Raw genomic sequence first — 6,705 nt, forward strand, 5'->3', positions numbered from 1 at the left:
AGTCTCTATATATAAAGAAAACAAACAAATGGACGGATAACAACAGGCTCTTGATCCAGAGAGAGAGAAACAAGGGCTATAACGTTGTATAATATTCTTAAATCCTTTCGGTGTGTTTTCACTTGTTGTATGTCATCGTGACATGCAAGTCAGAGAAAAGAAACTCTCCCGCTCTCCCGAGACACAAAAATAAATAAAGAAAGCGAGACTGATGGTATTAAAGTGCTATATAGGAGGGTCCCCACCAAACAGACATTGTCTAAACATTGACATGGGGCCAGGCAGGGAGAGGAGAGGAGAGGAGAGGAGAAGCACACATGGAAGTGTTTTTTGTTCCCATTAAAGTTGCCTTGATTTAAAGAGAGCCGTTAATAGGGGGGTGGGTGGGGGTGGGGGTGAAGAGGGGCCACTGTGGAAATCGCTGTCTGTGGTGGTGTGTACAGTGTGTGTCTCTCCCCAAGACACAAACTACTGTAAATGGAAGAGAAAACAATACTTCCCTCCAATCTGGTAATTACTGTATCTGCAGTATAAGCAACTATATAGGTTCAGCACTTCCAACATTCCGCTAAGCTATAGAGAACAAACAAACAAACACACACACACACACACACACACCAAAAAACCCCAAGAACAATATTCTCTCTCAGCAAAACCAACCGGGACAATGAAAAAGCATAGCACCTGAAATCCAATGCCAAACGGGCAGATATTCAAGCAGAGTAATGCTTTCTTCCTATTTCAATGCGAGGGTTTTCGGAGGAGTCTGCTCGCCTTCTGAAGGCATGGAATTGGAAAGCCGCGCCGATCAATGACAACCCGTGATTTAGGAGCACTACAGTAATGCACACTGTATGTGTTCCAACGCCGCAGCATTATATCTACAGTACACATTACTTTATAGGCCTATATACACAACACCAGATCTATAGCCATGAAGGTGTATTTTTTTGTAAAGGATGGAATTGTTCAGAAAGAAACACACAAGGAGATTACGATGGATGTTAGCAAAAAGCCCATCTGATTACTTTCAGCCAACAGTTGAAATTGATCCTTAAGTATTCCAGACTTTTATGTATGCCGGTATAAGGTCAATATCAGTGATGCTATATACTTTGGAGGCACTCTGTCAGAAAGTGCAGTTTGTTTGTTGTGTGAACATGCAGTCAACCCAAGAACAGTATACATCACTTTTCTGGAAATGTATGATTCTCCCACTATACTGAAATAAAATAAAAGCATACCCGGGGCTATTAGCCATTACATCAAGTTGCATGCATTCAACTGCCCACTGGCAAAGCTGACGTTCAGTGCCCCCCCAGAGGTGAACTGGGATGTGATTTATACCACCAAGAGTGAATTTATTTTGTTTGTGCAAAAAAAAAAAAAAAAAAAGAGAAAGAAAAGAGAGCACTTTCTGTGAATTTGTCCCATACTGCATCCACACGTGGGAACACATGAACCATCTACTATACAAGTGAAAAGTGGTACCCATACTCATTCTTTCTGCTCTATCTCCGACCGAACCACACTTTCACCACACATCTCTATATGCAAAATAAATTCGGCACGCTCCCCGAACTGACATAGGCTATTTTTTTGCCGTTCAAGTTTCTTATTTAATCTGCAAATATTACTTTTATGAAACATTCCTACACGGAACACGGAATCACTGCTGCCCCAACACGGTCAGAAACAAGCCCAACCAGCCCACAAACAAGCCCTTTAAACCACGCTACTTACATACACTACAACTCGCTTACAATTCGCAAACCTGGCAACACCCTGCCTCATACGTCACCAGCTCTGTTCTGTCCGTCGAGCTCACACTCTGTCGCAGCCATCTTGCTTCTTTTTGATGGGCGAGTGGACATTTAATGCAAATAAATTAATTATAGGTCCAGCAAGCAAATCATGATGGTCTGTTTGTGCTCAATAGGTCACAATAACATTCCGAAATTAGGTGTTGTGTTTTCTATGACATTTTCCCCAGTAGTAGTTGCATATCTATCTCAGCTTTTGCCTGATAGCACACATGCTAACGTCAGCAGCATTGCTATTTTTTAGCCGTTCAAGTGTCTTATTTACTCTGCAAATATTACTTTTATATGAAACACGCTGTTATTGCTCAACGTCAACAGCCTACGTCACAATCGTCAGGTTGGCGTCTACCAAAATCGTCATGTTGGCGTCTACTACGCCAACTACGTTCACTTAATGGGGCCAGTCTTTCACAGTGACACACATGTTACATTAACCACGCGCCCGGGATGGTTTCTACCCCTCAATGTCGTATTTGCTGCGCCCTTCTAATGCTGCGCCACGCCTACTCTACACTCACTGCTTGCAGCAGCAGCACTCGCTGGGAGCTGGGTCTGCAGGCGACCGTGTGTGTGCGCGTGCGTGCAGAAGGAAGGGGAGAAATTATACGATCGCTATTTTGCTTATTCCATCTAAATCTCTTTGTTTACAAAATAAATGACTCGACGATTCCCTTAGTTACATCAACATTGTTCTTTGCCATTAATTGGATTGGGCCGAAACAGGGAATTACCGACGGACTGTATATATACACACACACACACACACACACACACACACACACACAGTCCCGGCTCCCCAAGAAATAGATTAGAATTTATAGATGCGCGATTACATAACAGCTGTGCGTCATTATAGCCACACACGTCTCTAACTTGCGGTCACAGTCGCGATACTTTTCAGTTGTGTGGTACTTTTATATTGATTTAACTGTAATAGAAAGTTCCCAAACTTCCCATCTCCCAGTCACGGAGCTGCAACGTTTCTGACCAGTGTTGCCAAATAAGCGATTAGTAAGTAATGTCATTTAATTTATCAGCGATTTTGGGATTATTTTTGTAGATTGAAAAAATATTGGGCCTCCTTTGCTCTTGCCATGACAATGTTTGAGAACCCCCCCCCCCCCCCCCCCCCCCCCCTGCTCTAAAACAATAGTAGACAAAGTTTGAGCCACAAACACATTGCTCTCTCTCTCTCTCTCTTCTCCTTTTGTATACATTAAATAGGCCTATTCATGATTCTGCTTATAGAGAAGTAGCCTATGTTCGTTTGTTTTATGGACTTGAGAGCTACTTTCAAAACGACCAGCATACCCACCAAATAAAACTATCATCCCATTGCTGAAAATAGTGACAAAATGTAATTGAGGGGCCTTTCATATAGGCTACATATAAGACAAACGCACATGGAATGGGAAATAGAGGGGGAAAATGCAAATCGTAGGCTTTCATTTTTGTTGGTATTTGACTTTGCTACTGATGATTGTAAGCAACAGTATTGCATTGTGTGTTTGAGCTGACAGGCCCTTTTTGATGTCAATCACTCAAGTCATCTCAGGTCATCTAAAGCGGAAGATGCAAAAATCGTTTTTTATATTAAAAATATATATTTTTTTACTGCCATGTCATGTGGTCTACCTGCAAAGCCTTTGTAGATTGTGATCTACCATTTGGGCACCACTTAACGTCAGATCAGGGGTTTTTGTCGGCCAGCGCCAACAATGCTCCCCGAAAGCATAATCGCAGCAAATACCGGGCAGTGTGTATGAGCCTTAACATGTTGACTACACTACACTACACATAATAACTAATAACCCGTTTTCAGCTTAAAGCAATTATATTTCATTGAAGCAACTCCTTAGCATTGTTTTCATACCATGGATGTGATAAGAAAATGTATCAAACATAAGGGAAATATTAAATAGTATCGGGTGTACCAGTTTGGCCTTTTCTTTTTTTTCAATGGGGCAATACATTGATTAAACAAACGTTTGATTGATTGAGTTGTACAATGTTATACAACCCTAAACTACTTTTAGAATACACTACACAATACAATACAATTTCAGAACATATAATATTGGCCAATATGTCAAATATGTAAATATTACATATCGCATTGAATGGAAGCGGACCATTTGTAACACATGTTACAAATGACCCGCTTTTGCACGTTTTCTTTGCAGTTGCTTACAGACCAGAATGAACGTGAATTCCGTCTAAACACGATGCAAACTAATGAAGAACATAAGCATGAACACATCCATGTGGATTTTTATTCACCAACACCAAAGACACAAATTGTAGCACACACAGGGCTGTATTTTGCGTGTCTTAAGTACCAGGTCTTATTCCCTAACTTGAGTAAACTAAAGACCTGGAGGCGTGATCAATACTCTTTGGCCACTCAGAATAGCCAAATGGCATTGATCACGCCTCCAGGTCTTTAGTTTACTCAAGTTAGGGAATAAGACCTGGTACTTAAGACACGCAAAATACAGGCCATATACTCCAGGTGTAAAATTATACGCATTTTGAAGGTAAACACTTCAAACTTCCTGGCCACGTAGAGTACGTTGCTGTACACATACTGACGCGATGGCGTCATGGTGGCGTTGACCAATCAAGATATAACGTCCATGTTACAACCGTGAAGCGTTACAACCTTGGCGGCTCTCCCCTACATTTGTTACTAACATTAGGTTGTGGCGAAGTAGAAACGTGGCCAGCAGATACTGTGTTTTGGACAAACAGGCTAGGTATTGGTGTTGATTTGGGTCAACTGGACAAACAGCGTGGTGTTGTTTTGTGTCTGTGTTTGTGTTGGAGCGCCTCAGTGTGGCCGTACAGGTCATGTGCAACCTCTTCCACAGAGAGATGGAGACACTAAATCTCAGCTGGACAAACATGTTTGCATGCATGCATCGCTGCCTTGCATGCTGTGTGCTACTGTTGAGTCTGTCACTTACTTTGACTGATTTATGGCATTGTCTTTCTGTTAAAATCCAACTATGTTAATTTAAGAACTCTGGGCATATAGGTCATTGTTTATTCACTGTGCACACGTGTAGCCTATTGTATGTCAGACTGTATGTCTGTCCCACAGTCACAATCCTTTAGTAATTAGGCTGTGGAAATATTCAGGACAAAACAATGGTACATTTCCAATAACCCATCCGTTACTACATGTGGAGTCAACTCCCGCCATTTATTTCTTCCCATAGTGCGTGGCGAAGTAGCTCTGGGATGAGTGCGCGCGAAGCGCGCACGAAATTCTAGTTAAGGACGTGATGCATGTGTCTCTGAAGACACTTTTACGTGGTGCTTGCAGCCTATGGAGGTGACCTTTGCATGCATTCCTGGATGGATGAGGCTCGCTGAATGTGTGTCATCAGTCTGAACCTGTTGGCACACACACACACACACACACACACGTGCTTTCCTTTTTTTTTTACAAAGCTGTGCAAATGCAAATATATATATATATATAGGACACGTACGAGCATCATAGAACACGTAGTGTATTAAAGTTGGTGTAACTTGGCGGTACTGTAGGTGAATGAACGTATAGCAGTTGACCTATTTAGACCCGAGAACAGATTCTACAAATGCATCCTAAAATCCTGACAGTTTTCTGAAAAATGTCTCTATATCAGTCGTTCTCTAACTATTTCATGTCAAGGACCCCCAAAAATATAGATGTAATTGGCCCGCCGACCCTCCATCAGAAAACATGGTGCTTCCGGGGACCTCCCCCCAGAATCAAAGATTTGAGTTAAAAACGTGAACCCATGAAAGAATATATATTCAAAGATTTGCGCCACATTTTCAAAAATAGCACGCTCAGCGCGGCACTCGGTGCCGCGCTGAGCGTGCTATTTTTTAAAGCATAACACAATGCTTTAAACACCAAAAGGGGTTCCCGTCCAGAATTGGTTAAGTAAACAAAGGTCGCCCTTCAAAACGGGTTTCAATGGACAATAACTTTCACACGTTTTTGTTCATCCATCAGGTTCAGAATTTCATTATACTTCAGCTTGGGCTTTATTAACATACATTTAATCACGCACAATTATTACAATTTGGTTTATGACGTTTGTCTATAGTCTATATAGGATGCCCAAACTACACAGTCAGCAGCCAATTTGTGCTATCCCTCTATATATGCAAATGAGCTGTGACAGCCATATTTCACTGCAAGCATTTTAACGGGCTCTGGAGAGACGCACGGGCACAAGGCTGAAAGCATCCTCTGACCCAGTGGCAACTATAGGAGACATGGGGATACGAAGAGGAGACAGAATGACAAGATGAGAGATAGAAAGACAGTAAAGTAGTGTCAATATCCAGTTCATTTGTAACTCTGAGGGTGTACAAATGTATCCAAGTCTACCCTAGTAGAGTGTCCATTTGGATCCATTTGTTCACTCTCTGTGTTAAATTAACTCTGTTTTTCTTTTGTGTACACGTTGTACTCACAGTAGCCAATTCCTGTCTCTGCTTCTTACTCCCGGTACAGTTCCTACAGCTCCCGGTACAGTTCCTACAGCTCCGGTACAGTTCCTACTGCTTACTCCCGGTACAGTTCCTACAGCTCCCGGTACAGTTCCTACTGCTTACTCCCGGTACAGTTCCTACTGCTTACTCCCGGTACAGTTCCTACAGCTCCCGGTACAGTTCCTACTGCTTACTCCCGGTACAGTTCCTACTGCTTACTCCCGGTACAGTTCCTACAGTTCCCGGTACAGTTCCTACAGCTCCCGGTACAGTTCCTACTGCTTGCTCCCGGTACAGTTCCTACAGCTCCCGGTACAGTTCCTACAGCTCCCGGTACAGTTCCTACAGCTCCCGGTACAGTTCCTACTGCTTACTCCCGGTACAGTTC

At 42.5% G+C, this 6,705-nt stretch overlaps 1 protein-coding gene across 2 annotated transcripts in view; it reads right to left on the reverse strand.

Moving 5' to 3' along the window:
- The window catches only part of arhgap32b (Rho GTPase activating protein 32b), a 72,448-nt gene extending 66,092 nt beyond the window's left edge, over positions 1–6,356 (reverse strand). For both annotated transcript variants that reach the window (XM_080780773.1, XM_080780772.1), the window contains exon 1: positions 6,300–6,356. The gene's annotated coding sequence lies outside the window, so the exon portion shown is untranslated. The remainder of the gene's footprint in view (positions 1–6,299) is intronic.
- Positions 6,357–6,705: the final 349 nt, after the last annotated feature.

This window comes from Protomyctophum bolini (genome assembly GCF_963924005.1).
Source record: "Protomyctophum bolini genome assembly, chromosome: 13".
NCBI classification, from domain to species: Eukaryota; Metazoa; Chordata; class Actinopteri; order Myctophiformes; family Myctophidae; genus Protomyctophum; species Protomyctophum bolini.